The sequence below is a fragment of the Phoca vitulina genome, unplaced genomic scaffold, assembly GCF_004348235.1.
Source record: "Phoca vitulina isolate PV1807 unplaced genomic scaffold, GSC_HSeal_1.0 scaffold5, whole genome shotgun sequence".
In the NCBI taxonomy this organism is placed as follows: Eukaryota; Metazoa; Chordata; class Mammalia; order Carnivora; family Phocidae; genus Phoca; species Phoca vitulina.
In genome coordinates, this window is record NW_022589708.1 from 28,157,729 (window position 1) to 28,172,650 (window position 14,922).

Consider the following 14,922-nt stretch of genomic DNA (forward strand, 5'->3'; position numbering starts at 1 on the left):
TAATTAATCATTCTTTCTTAATCCTTTTCCAGGCAAATTACTTCAAGAGAGGAAATACAAAAAGCAATTAAGAATGTGGATTTAAGCCAAATTTGTGGGTTCAAATCCCTGTCTCACCAGTTGCTAGCATTAACTTGAGTAAGTAATTTCCTCTCTTTGTCTCAGTTTCTTGAAGCATGGGAATATTAATAGTGTACCTAACCTGAGAGGGTTGGTGTAAGTATTAAATGTGTTAATCTGTAACACATTAAATACACATGAAATTATTAGTGCATATTTGCTTTGCTAAATACTGAAATCTTAAAACAGGATAGGTATAATAACTAAATTTAAAATCTGCAATATTATTTATAGATAACTTATTTATAATACCTTCTATTTAAATTTTAACATCTATAAAGTTTTTCAGGTCAAGTAGTAAGACTTCTAATCACCAATTTTTAATATATGGAGGACTAAGTTTGTGATTTTATTTTTCACTTGTCAAAGGGATATACATCTTCACTGAAAAATGTAATTTCTCAGATCTAATGAAAAGTGCTTAAAAATACAAGTGAAAATCAATAAAATATAAATTTCCATTTCCCAGTCCCACTAGCCACTTGGTTATACCAGCCAGCTCAATATCCATATGTGGCTGGTGGCTCCAATATTGGACGGAGCTGATATAGAACATTTCCATCATTGCAGAAAGTTCTATTGGACAGAGTTGTACTATGGCTTTCGGTAGAAAGTGGCATGTTTGGATTATGCATCAATTCATGAGTAATATGCTTTTGCCTCCATTTTATTTAAATAAATTATTCAATTTTTAGTAATTAGAAATTTGTTCTAATATAATACAAGCTTAATATCATTTCAGAACTGGATCAATCATCTACGGTAAGGATCAAATGCAAGAAAAGCATTATGTGAGTGAGTGTCATACAAATGTTTTATTTCACATTTTTTTCTGCAGTAAGTGAAAACCTACACTCACCATCTTAATAAATGTTACCTTTTTAAATACTTAATAGATTAAACTCTGCTTAAAACAAACCTTTTGATGAAAAACTACAATTTGCTCAGAAGTAGAAAGACTAATGTAATAAATCTCCCTGGATTCATCACCTAGTTTCAACAATTATCAATTAATGACCAATCTTTATCTATAACCTACCTTCTTTCACCCCCAGTCTCCACTGGATTATTTTGAAGCAAATATCAGACATTATTTCATTTTGTCTGTAAACGTTTTAGTATGTATCTCTACAAGATAAGAGCTCTTTTTGTTTGTTTGGGTTTTCTTTAAGTTTTATTGAGATATAATTGACATCCAGCACTGTGTACGTTTAAGGTGTAAAGCATAATGCCTTGACTTACACATATTGTGAAATGATGACCACAGTAAGAGTTCTTTTTTAAACAAAATCAAAATATCCATTGTCATAGCTAAAACAAAAACCCCTAATAATAATTCTTAATATTATCAAATATAGATAATATTAACCCCCCCCCCCAAAAAAAACCAGTTGCCTTTTTGGACTTTAACACTAAATTTCAAGGTTGGGAAGCATACATGATATTGTCACCAATTCAAGGTGACCGATTATTTGGTGTCAGACACATTAGAGATCAATATTCAGGAAATGAGAGCAGTATGTTTTATCTATTATTTTGCTAACAACAACTAAAAAAGCTTCCTAAACATATTTAAAAATAACTGTAGGCAATCCAATTATTTAAAAATAGGCCAAATAATCCTAATAATAAAAACAAGTTACTCTGTTGCCTGGGTGGCTCAGTCGTTAAGCGTCTGCCTTTGGCTCAGGTCATGATCCCAGGGTCCAGGGATCGAGTCCCGTGTGGGGCTCCTTGCTCCGCGGGAAGGCTGCTTCTCCCTCTCCCTCTGCCTGCCGCTCTGCCTACTTGTGCTCGCTCTCTATCTCTCTGTCAAATAAATAAATAAATAAATAAATAAACCTTTAACAAAAAATACAAGTTACTATCTCACACCACTTAGGACACTATTATCAAAAACAAACAAAAAGGAAACAGGAAATAAGTATTGGGAGAGAACTTAGAACCCTTCCGCACTACTGGTGGGAATGTAAAATGGTAGAGCCACTGTGGAAAGCAGTGTGACAATTCTTTAAAAAGTAAAAAATAGAATTACTATATGATCCAGCAATTCCACTTCTGGTTATTCACTCAAAAGAACCGAAAGCAGAATCTTAAAGAGATATTTGTATGCCCATGTTCATAGCAGCATTATTCAAAACAGCTAAAATATGGAAGCAACCCAAATGTCCATGGACAGACGGACAGATAAGCAAAATGTAGTACATACATACAACGACATATTATTCAGCCTTAAAAAGAAAGGAAATTCTGACCCCTGTTACAACACGGATGAACGTTGAGCATATTGCGCTAAGTGAAATAGGCCTGTCGCAAAAAGGCACATACCATATGATTCCATTTATATAAGGTACTTAAAGTAGTCAAAATCGTAGAGACAGAAAGTAGAATGGTGGTTTCCAGAGGCTGAGGGAAGGGCGTAGTGGGGAGTTATTGTTTAATGGAATAGAGCTTCAGTTTTGCAAGACGAAAAGACTTCTGGAGATGGGTGGTGGTGACGATTGCACAACAATATGAATGGACTTAATACCAGTGAGCTGTGCATTTAAAAATGGTAAGATGGTAAATTTTATGTTATGTATTTTACCACAATAAAAAAATTGGGGGGAAAAAAGCAAATTAACACACTACACTATGCTACTTGCAACAGAAGACAAACTGTACATAAAAAGTGAAACAAAAGAGATTAATATTTTGTACATGTGTCTGTAAATCTAGCATACATAAATACATCAGTGATCCCTGTATATCCTGAAGAAGAACAATATTATTCGTATAGGAACTCAGTGTTGCTTGGAGATTTTATAATTTCTAGTTAATGTGGAGGAAATGATTAATTAGAAAAAATATGAAGAAAACATAAAAAGCTGATGATATATGTCTGCACTGTATATAAGGAAATAAGTTGTTTCACTCAGCTAACCCATTCTACTCACAGGCAGAAGTAAGAGAGATGGACTTAAATGTTTGAACTATTTAGCACAGATTCGGATACAGGGACAACTAGACAAAACATACTAGTCATTAGAATTGAGGTTACTAGGGCACCTGGGTGGCTCAGTCATTAAGCGCCTGCCTTTGGCTCAGGTCATGATCCCAGGGTCCTGGAATCGAGCCCCACATCGGGCTCCCTGCTCAGCGGGAAGCCTGCTTCTCCCTCTCCCACTCCCCCTGCTTGTGTTCCCTTTCTAGCTGTCTTTCTGTGTCAAATAAATAAATAAAATCTTAAAAAAAAAAAAAGAATTGAGGTTACTAGTTAGGTTTGGCAGATGCACTAAGAAAGGAGTTTGGGGTTTTATGGTAAAGAGAAAGAAAAACAAAAGAAAGACCAAAGAATCAAGGACACAGGAAAACAAAACAAAACAAAATAGCAAACATAGCTGAATATGGACTCAGTTGGTTCTGATGAAGTGTATGTGTACATCTGAGTTACATTTAATTTGTAAAATTTTGTTAATCTTCAGTAATTATAAATTGGACTATGTGAATTCTGAGATCCTGTTCCTTTCTTTTTAAAAAAGATTTTATTTATTTGAGAGAGAGAGAGGGAGGGAGGGAGGGAGGGAGGGCATGTGTATGTGCAAGCAGAATAGTGGGAAGGAGGGGCAAGGGAGAGAGAATCTTCAAGCAGACTCCATGCTGAGTGGGGAGCCGGAAACTGGGCCCATCCCACAACCCTGAGATCGTGACCCAAGCCAAAATCACGAGTCGGGCACTCAACTGACTGAGCCACCCAGGTGCCCCAGATCCTGTTTCTTTCTAAGTATAATATTCTAAGTTTCAATGCCCTTTAAAATTTAACTTGCATTCTAACACTTCTTCCTCCAAGAAATAACTCATTGGCTTTTTAATACTTTTTAATTCAATCATTCAGGCATTCTTTCTTTGATGGAGTACCTACAACAATATCATCTGATGTTTGGTATATAATGAGGTCACAAAAATGAATCCAATACCTTGTTTGCCCTCAAGGAGCTCGCTATCAATATAGCAAGGGTAGAGAGGTATACAGATAATTCCCTCATCTTAAAGGATAAGGAGGCATGAGGTTAAGAAGTGGCTAAAGGTGGGCGCCTGGGTGGCTCAGATGGTTAAGCTTCTGCCTTCGGCTCAGGTAATGATCCCAGGGTCCTGGGATCGAGTCCCACATCGGGCTCCCTGCTCAGCGGGGAGCCTGTTTCTCCCTGTGCTTCTCTCTCTCTATCTCTTATGAATAAATAAATAAAATCTTTAATAAATAAAATCTTTAAAAAAAAAAAAGAAAAAAGAAGTGGCTAAAGGTGTTCCAGGTGAGAGGAGCTTTGAAGGTGCACAAGAAAAACCTGAGAAAGGAGACTGAGCAGTGCCTGGAGAAACTGCAGTAGTTAAGTATTCTTGGGGAGAAGGGTGGTGAGTGATTGGGCTGCGTGGTTAGGAGTGGCCACATAATTAAGAACTCTGTTTGGTAGGCTAAGGAACTTGGATTTTATCCTGAAGGCAAGGGAAAGTCAGTTAAGGACTCAAATTAGAAATGTGATGAGATAAAATTTGAATTTACAATTAATCTGAGGATGAGGTGCATGTGTATTCAGATTCGGGGCATGTAGGAAACTGAAAAAGAGCTACAGTAATCCTGGCAGGAGTCATGGTCACCTGGAACAATGCCAGGACAGCAGGCTCTCAGAGGCAGGAATGAAACCCGAATACCTCAGAGATATTCAGGAGGCAGGACTGGCTAGATACCGTGAGGGTCTCACCCCAGGATTTAGTAGGTCTGTGGAAATATCTTGAAGCCAATAGTTTAATAAAATTTTCCAGATATGCTGCTCATTAGTCAGGTGTGGGACATACTGGCTCAGACTGCTTCTCAGAGGATTTGTGTGTCCAAAAAAGAGAGAGAGAGAGAGAAGATAGAGGATGGCAATTAGAAGGCCCTGGGGAGCTTTGGTGAAAGATCAAAGAGCCACGACTGTTCACATGTCAAAGAAAGAAAAGCCACAGGGAGGGAGCAGCTAGGGAGCCAAGATCTTGGAATCCATCTCAGAGGAAAGATTGAACTGAAGGAGGATCTCAGTTCTGAGTTAGGAACTAAAGGAGAAAGGTTAGGAACATAGACCCAAATAGTTGGGGAGAGAAGGATAGGGACAGGATTGAAGGAATTCTACTATGTATCCTCCCCTAATCCCCCAGCGCTTTTCCTCAGTGAAGCGGCCAGGACCTTTTCTGAAAAGGCTAAGGTGCATAAGGAGGATGGCAAGAATCACATAGAGGATGAGAGGCGGCTCGTGGGAGACACAGAAATGTGCCGCGGCCTCTCAGAAAGCACCATCAAGGGAAGAAACTGTGTGTTTGTACTGGTACCAATGAGCACACTGTGATTTTCTTCCCATAGAGTTGCCAGATTTAGCAAATAAAAATACAAGATCCCCATCTAAATTTGAATTTCAAATAAAAAATGGGTAATTTTTTAGGATAAGTATGTCTTATACAATAGTCGGGACGAACTTAAGCTACAAATTTATTCATTAGTTATTTGAAATACAAATTTAACTTGGCAACCTGTATATTATCTGGCAACCCTATATGAGAACTAAAAAAATCAGGTGTGAGCATTAATGCCTAATACTTAAGGTTGAAGTTTACTATAAGAATCCTCTTAATTCATTAATATTTATTTTATTTGCAAGCATGACTCACTGTCAATAGCAGACAGATCCACAAACACATGCTCATAATGTGGCAACAACCACAGACTGGTTAGCTGTGACTATTGAGCTGCTTCTTTCCTACCTGTGGCATTTCCAGAAACATCCACCTTCACCTCTGACTTCAAGAATTAGCGTTTCTTAGTGAACCATCTGTTAGGTTTTTGTTATCCATATATGATAAAAATGTAATAATTTCTCTCACACAACCCTAAACCAGTTAACCTGATATTAGCTAAGAGTAGAGTAACTAACTGTCTCAGTTTGCCCAAAACTGAAGGTTTCCCAGGACTTGATATTTTCAGCTTTAACACTGGGAAAATCCCAGGCAAACCAGGATGGTTGGTCATCTGCCTTGTCCATGGTAGATCCTTTATTTTTTTATTTTCATTTTTTTAAGGATTTTATTTATTTATTGGACAGAGAGAGACACAGCGAGAGAAGGAACACAAGCAGGGGGAGTGGGAGAGGGAGACGCAGGCTTCCCGAGGAGCAAGAAGCCCGATGCGGGACCCGATCCCAGGACCCTGGGATCATCCTGAGCCGAAGGCAGACGCTTAACGACTGAGCCACCCAGGCGCCCCATGGTAGATCCTTTAAACCAGTGATGTCTTTACGTTGACTATTAAGCTTTAGTTCTCAAAGAATGATTATAATTTTTCTCCCCAAAGAGCCTCTTCACTACTTAAATTCTCTCTCTTTTATATAAAAGGTAAGAATGTACTTTAAAAAGAGTAGATTTTTTTTTTTAACATTTTATGTCATATCACATCTTAGTTCTTAGAATATTCTCACTGGAAAAGTCTGTCAATTATAAGATCATATATTTTCTAGGCTAATTGTTAGTGATGCCATTTTTAAATGATTGAGTTAAGGAGAGAGTTGATCCTTCACCAGCTGACTTTATCCCTTTAAATACCAATTTGGAGATATCCTATGATCCATGAACAATACAGAATGACAAAATACATGTATGTATCTGCATATATTTGTAACCTGAAAGCAAAATATAAACAACTGGTGACCTGTCTTACTTACTCTTAGAACTCAAAAATCTTAGTTTTGTACCTTGAAGTGAATTACCCTCACACAAACTTTATAACAAAATACTCATTCTAGTGGCTCAAGCATGTCTTTACCACAGGAGAAGAAACAAACAACATAATTTGGGAGTTGTGCTTAGATCAATTAAAACCTTCATCATGATGGCAATGTTCGGGTCCTGATTTACAGTTATGAGAGAGGCTAGCTGCTAAACAAATACTGATTTTCTTCTTCTTACTTAATAACAAAACTTTGATTTTATTCCAGGTAGCAATATGAACAGCTAAAAGACTCCTTTTCACAGCCTCCACTGCAGCTAGACATGAAATTCAGAAAGGCCCCTTAAGAGAGGACAGCCAGCTTGCACGAAGCCTTTTTTACTTTCTCTTCTTTGTCTTGTTTCTTGCCTGGAACTCAAACAAGGTGGCTGGAGTTTCAGCAGTCATCTTGGACCATGAGGAAACTTTGCAGAAAAAAGCCCTGGTTACAAAAGGCACAGTAGGAATATAGGAACAGGCTGAGTCTCTGATGACTTTGGCACTGCCCTGTGAAATGTAGGCCAGCCATCCCCAAACTTCTTTTACCTGAGAGACAGTTAAAGATCCCGTTTTGTTGTTTGCCAAAGGTAAATCTCAACAGATACAACTGTTAATTGTGAATATAAATAAAGATGAGGTGTTCTTGGATTAGTTTATAACAGTAAAACGTATTGTTTACTGTCTGTCAATTTCTGAAATACTTTCTAAATATTATCTTATTTAATCCTCATAAAGATTTATGAAGTAGGTATTGTATATACTCTATTCTTCATATAAAGACACTTAGCTCAGAAATGTTAAGGAACTTCCTCAGGGTCACAAACTAGAAAGTGGTAATATTGGAACTCAAACCCAGAAAGGCTGCCATGACTGCCCTGGTTCTAAACTTCTCAAAGGTGAAAACAAATATAATCCCAGGGACAGAAAGCAAAGAAAATTTTATAATTTTAATAGATCAATCATTCATCTGTGAAATTATGAGTGTTCATTATGAACTTTGCTCTTTAATAGAAGCTGATACATAGAAATAAGACACACATCCTGTCTTTATTTTTTTTTTAATAATTTTTTTTTTTTTAAAATTTTATTTATTTGTCAGAGAGATAGAGAGCACAATCAGGGGGAGTGGCAGGCAGAGGGAGAGGGAGAAGCAGGCTCCCCGCTGAGCAGCGAGCCTGTTGTGGAACTCGATCCCAGGACTCTGGGATCATGACCTGAGCCGAAGGCAGTCGCTTAACCGACTGAGCCACCCAAGTGCCCCACATCCTGTCTCTAAAGCTCCTGGTTTACGGTGAAAGAATCTACCAAATATCCTTATGAATCTGCTTAATAATCCTGAGGACATTATGAAACAGAAGGTCTTCCATCAGAATCCTCGCAATCCTTATCAGTCCTCTCCTCATCTTTAGCTACAGGCAGCGCTATTGACTGATGATGCAATACTGGATTCTAGTGGACTCTGTTCACATCCATAGTCATCACTGATTTGTGTATGTATTTCCATGATTTTCTGACAGATGGCAGTAAAATGTCTTGAGAGTGTCTTTTTTCCTAACTTGCACAAGTGTACTATTTGGGCTAGCGGAAAGAGTGGTTATGTGCTCCTCTATTCTGGGCACCCTAACTTGTGATCTCCCACCCAAAGCACCCCACAGCACCCCCACAGCCCTAGGCCCCATCATATCCTAACCTTAACCTAACAGGCTATGTCCCAGACAGCTTCCAATGTCCTGGAATTAAACCTCTCCTCACCATTCAAAGTCTTGATATCATTCAGTGGTCAAGGCAAGGAAGTCCATAAACTAAGTTACGACAAAAATGGAAATTAGTCTTTCTTCTTTGTTTTCTCTCTTATTAAGACACACTTGAACACTAAAAAGTCTTAATTCATAGAACTCTGTGTGTGTGTGTGTGTGTGTGTGTGTATGAGTGAGGAGGGGAAAGAAAGGGGAAAGGGAGAAAGTTTAGTAAAGTAATAGCAGTACTAAAAAAAAAATATAGTACTCTTATTATAATCCCTTGCTCATCTCCATCTCATTCCCCAGGTGAAACTCTTTGAAATACTTAACACTTTTCTCTGGTACTTACCTTCATATTTCTAAACAATCTGCTGATACTGGTATGTCTTCTTTAATTAATTTCAAATTTATTTATTAATATCCTATTATGATAAATGAGAATTTACATCTCTTATACCACCAATCCCACTTTCCTTATATCTGCCACTCTCCCAGGTGCCTGGGTGGCTCAGTGGGTTGAGTGGCTAACTTTGGATTTTGGCTCAGGTCATGATCTCAGGGTCATGGGATCCAGCCCCAAGTCACGCTCCGTGCTCAGCACAGAGTCTGCCTGTCCCTCTCCCTCTTCTCCTCCTCCTGCGCGCGCTCTCTCTCTCTCAAGTAAATAAATAAAATCTTTTAAAAAAATCTGCTACTCCCACAAGATAATTATACCACAAGTTTTGATTAAATCAATATCCAGTGTTTACATTTTTACGGCTGTGTAAATGTTGACGCTTCAGAGTCATATTCTTTCCTGTAAAACGTTGTTTTTCCTAGCATTCACTGCCTCATTTTGTCATTTCTTAACATTAGTAACTGCTTCATTTCTCAATTTCTCATGAGAAATTTTTAAACATCAAATATTATTTTTTTGAGTGTTCAAACATATCAAATAATCTATGAATTCTATTTGTCCCCAGAGGAAGACTCTCCACCATCCTCCTGCTCCAATCTTGATTGACTTATTATTGGGTTTGTTGTCCAGCTGTCACTTGGGGTGTCCTTTTGCTATTATTACTCTGGGACTTTGCTTTGCCTCCTTCCTGTGTTGGATCCCTTTCTCACTGTCATGTCTACTCCCTCATGTGCTGGAGTACATTCTCCAGTAGTTTCCTACAAAAGTCATATGTTTGAATGCCCACATGTCTACAGATTTTTTTATTTACCTTCATACTTGACCCTTAATTTGTCTATGTGAAAATCATTGTCTCACAAACATTTGAAGAATCCTTTCACGGTCCTTTAGGATGCTAAATTACTGCTAATGAGTCTGATTCTTTCATCCCTGATGTTCTGAAATTTCATGACTATATGCCTTCGTATGGATCTTTTCTCATTTATTCTGCTGATAATCAATGGGGTCCTTTCAATCTGAAGACTAGTAGCCTCAGTTCCAGGAAATTTTCTTGTTCTCTTTTTCTGGAACTCCTCTTTCTTCAGATGTTCTCCTAGATCAAGGCTTAGGATCTATTACTTTCTTTACTAAGGTCTTTTTCTTTGTCCTTTTGTCCTTTTTTTCCGGGAGATTTTCTTAACTTTATCTTTCATCTCTTTTATCAGAGATTTTGTCTATTATACTGTTCATTTCTTTTTTTTTTTGTAAAGATTTTATTTTTATTTATTTGACAGGGAGAGACACAGTGAGAGAGGGAACACAAGCAGAGGGAGTGAGAGAGGGACAAGCAGGCTTCCCGCTGAGCAGGGAGCCCGATGTGGGACTAGATCCCAGGACCCTGGGATCATGGCCTGAGCCGAAGGCAGACCCTTAACAACTGAGCCACCCAGGCACCCATATTGTTCATTTCTAAGAGCTCTTCTTTGCCATTTTTCACTTCATCCTGCTTTTTGTTTGTTTGGTTTTTAGAGAAACAGTATCGTGAGGGAGGTTAGGTATGCACCAGGATATTATTATTTAGGGATCAGTTCAGGAAAAAATGGTTGGAAGCCTTTGGAGAAATATGAGAAAATAATGCATTAACCCACTTTCTAAGATCACCAGGAATGATTTAGGATCATACTTTTTACTTCTCAAAGTGGCTTCAGGACTGCCCTTGGTTAAATCTCTGGAACAACAATTTTTGAATTCAGACACAACCCAAGCTGTGCAGATTAGGTCACAGCGGGCATTTGACCATCTAATGGATGGAGAATGATTTCTAACAAAAGAAGTCTATTTTCTTATTGCTGAGTTCTCACCAGGACCAAAAGATCCATTTAGATTTCATTTTGTCTTCTAATTTTCTGGCTACAGGCTTCCTTAGGTTCAGAAGTAACTCAGACTGCTTCAGAGAGAGGATCGGTATTTGCTCAGTTTCCTGTTTTGATGTTATACACAATAATAACTGAGGTGCACAAATTTGATCAGGCAGAATGATTTCCCAACGTTTCATTCTTGTTTATGACCCTTTCTACTAACTGGGCTAAACTTACACTTTGTAGTTCTCTCAGGTTTCTTGGTTCTTTTTTCTAAAAGACTAAGTAGCCAAAAATCCTTACACCTATCTAGCTCTTGAATTAGCCTCAGATTGTTCTTTTTCTCTCTCTTTTCTTTTCTCCCCCAAAATGATCTAACAGCATTGACTTCTCTTTATGGCAATCTAGAAAGTATGGGCAAGGACAAACATCACAGCTTCACCCTTCCCTCCACCTGGTTAGTCAACATTTTTATTCAGATGGAATAGCATTTAATGTGAAAATCAGGGGCACTGGAGTATATTGTTTGAGAATAATAAGGGAGATGCAGTCTATCCCTTTTTTTTTTCAAGATTTTATTTATTTGTTTATTTGTCATAGAGAGAGAGAGAGAGAGAGAGAGAGAGAGAGCGCGCGAGTTGGGGGAGGGGCAGAGGGAGAAGCAGGCTCCATGCTGAGCCCAATGTGGGGCTCGATCCCAGGACCCTGAGATCATGACCTGAGCCGAGGGCAGGCACTTAACCAACTGAGCCACCCAGGCGTCCCCATCCCTTTCTTTTGAAGACAGTGGAGGTCCTCATGTACTGATTACACAGACACACAGCTGAGGCCTGGCTCCAGCAGTGGCTGAGCCACTTCCTCTCTCAGAAGAGACTCTGCCCTGAGTCACTGCCCTGCTGTTACCAGCTGCTTGTTTGCTCAGCAGTAACACACACCCCCCACCTCCCCACACGGAGTTCTGGGGCATTGCCCCAATTTTCAGCTCTGCTGAGGTGGTTTGTGACTAATCCCCTATCTCTCCAGTGTCATTTTATAGGGACAAGAATAACCCCTATTTTTGTTTACTTATTTATTTATTTTGGTCATTTCTCTTAAAGGCTTCTCCTCATTTCTTTGAACGCCAGCTAAATTAAGTCCAAAATCAGTAACTTTGTTTTGCAGATCATTTATTTAAAATTGGCTTTCTATTCTGCTTCCCTGTTGAGGTATTTTCTTTCCATGGGGGGAAAAACAGTGCAGGAGGAAAATCTTATTTCCTATGGTACAGTTTACTGTATTTTCCAATAAATGCTGTCAGTAATTGTCCAAAATAAGGTACAGAACTGCAATCCTAGGCATTCTGTTTAGGATCTGTTTATTCATAGTTTTACATACCATACCTCTCCTGAATGACAAGGATTGCCAATGCAACCAAAGTTGTCGCACCCGATCTTCACACTATTCTGCAATGTCAAGCGATTTAAAAAAAAACAAAAAACAAATCATGATTCCACTATATTTGTTTCTTGGTTTTATTTTACTATAGTTTAAAACTGTTAATTAAATATCCTCCACCTTTTAGAATTGGTATTTTACATTAGAGATCTTGGCATGCTTATTAGCAACTTAACCTCCCATAAGGTGGAGACACCCATATGGAGGGGTTATGGAAGATGTGTCTTTGTGTATGTACTTAACTCCTATCACTAGCCTGGAGCCAACTGGATTAAAGAATTTTAAGCAGCCCAATTTTATTTGAACATAAGGTGTGAAGGTGGGAACGGCAGGAGATGATGTAGGAGAGATAGTGTTAAAGAGCTTAAATTTTGTAATTTTAGAGTTTGTCATAGGTCTGGAGAGAAAGGCTGGGCATAAGCTAATTTTAGGAAGTCTAAAATCTAACTTAGATCGATTTTCCTAACTTTAAGAGACTATATTTAAAAAAAAAAAAAAAAAACCCAGAGGAATAGATTATAAGGCTCCTATTTAGCTCAAGAGGGTTTAAAACTCCAGAAATCTAGGTGCCTCCTTAGCGCAGTAGGCAGCGCGTCAGTCTCATAAAACTCCAGAAATCTATTTCTCATTATATAATTCAAATGGCATCAGTAATCACACCAATACTGAATAAACGCTCTATACTATATAGCTTTTGGTTTAGTCTATGTGTGAGTGAGTGAATGGGGAGATATCAAAAAAACCCATATAATTCACAGTGAATTGTTTGGTAATCTCACATTTAAATTATAGTGGTTTTTTTTAAGATTGTATTTATTTATTTGACACTGAGAGAGAGCACAAGCAGAGGGAGAAGCAGGCTCCCCGCTGAGCAGAGAGCCCGATGCAGGACTCGATCCCAGGACTCTGGGATCATGCTGAGCTGAAGGCAGATGCTTACCGACTGAGCCACCCAGGTGCCCCTAAATTATAGTTTTAAATGTGATATTACCTATACTCACACACACACATGCATGCATGCATGCATGTATGTATGTATATGTAATGGAAATAAAAAGCATATAACTATGGGCAATGTCAGAGGGCAGCCATATGCTTAAAGAATAAAGTGAGATTATTTTTAAAATACCATACATCGCAACTTGTTTCTTTCCTTCCTGTTCACCCACTTCCCTCTCTCTCCCTTCTCTTCCCTTCTTCCTTCCTTTTCTGTTATTATTTCACAGAAAAGGAAGGAAGGAAAAAAGAAGGAAAGGAAAGGAAAGGAAAGGAAAGGAAAGGAAAGGAAAGGAAAGGAAAAGAAAGGAAAGGGGACCCACATGTTGTGGGTCCCAGCCAGGCCTTCCATGCCTCATGCATGTTTGCAGACTGGTCATTGTTGCATAGTGCCAATGAAACATGATTGCAGTGCCACTATACATGGATAAGCCCTAGTCATTTTTATGTAACCCATGTACCATTTAGCAATATGGTATCTATGACAGTAAAAAATTTCACCTTAGACCCTGGCTGAGATGCATGTAATGTACTTTGCTTAAGACAGTTTTAGAAACCATAAAAGGTAATTATCCTGGAGTTTCAGGTGAACATAGTGTGAGTAAGAAGAGAAGCAGCAAATCTAGGTTTTCTGGGGTCTGGAATGTATTCAGTTTGGGAAGAGGGACCTACCTAAGAAGTAAAAGCTGACAAATTCAACATTTATATGGTCTCTTCCAAGGCCTGGGGATTGGCTTATGCAAGCAAGGGACCCTCAATCTTAAGCTTAAATCTGCCTTTGCTCCATTGGGAACTTTCTTTAATGTGGCAGGCCCTTACCCTGGACAATCACAAAGCCATTGTCACCACTTAAACACATGTCCTCTGCAGGACACAGGAAGTCATAGTCTCTACCCATCTCAGCTAAAGAACATGAAAAAATGATTCGAGGGACAATGTTCTCAGTTCTCCCAAGTTGGTTACAAAACTAGTACCACTCTAGATGCATAGGAGAGAAGTTAATCTATGGCATGCAATGGATGCCTTATGGCAATATGGCCTGATTCTCACCTGGAATTAGTTGAGAAAGACTTCCCTAGCTTCATATCTTCTGTTATTCTTTGCTGCAAATGTATCACTGTAAGTTACACAATAAAATGTATAAGATATATATATATATAGATATATATATATAGATACATATGTCAGAGTGCTTACTTTTGCTATTCTTTAAAGCCGATTTCTATAAAACTAAGTCATTGTTCTACACTATGGTTCCAGAAATAGGGCTTCCTCAGAGAGGATACATATAAGCAGATATGATCTTCTGGTAAGTAGCAGAAGAGTAATATCAATCATTAGGACCAAGAGGCAAAGATCAGATCATAAACAGGAAGTGAGGAAAAGCATCAGGAACCATGGTAGTCAGGAAAGAGATATCGACACTAAACAGAGGAAATGTTACAGTGCTGTTCGTAACAGTACTACCCACATGGCACATGAAGACAGATGCTGAGCAGGAGTAAAATAAAGATTACACAACATTTAGAAGAGATAAGAAGTTCATTCCACAAATTTCTAAAATGGTAAATCCCAAGGAGGATTCTTTTTTTTTTTTTAAAGATTTTTTATTTATATATTTGACAGAGAGAG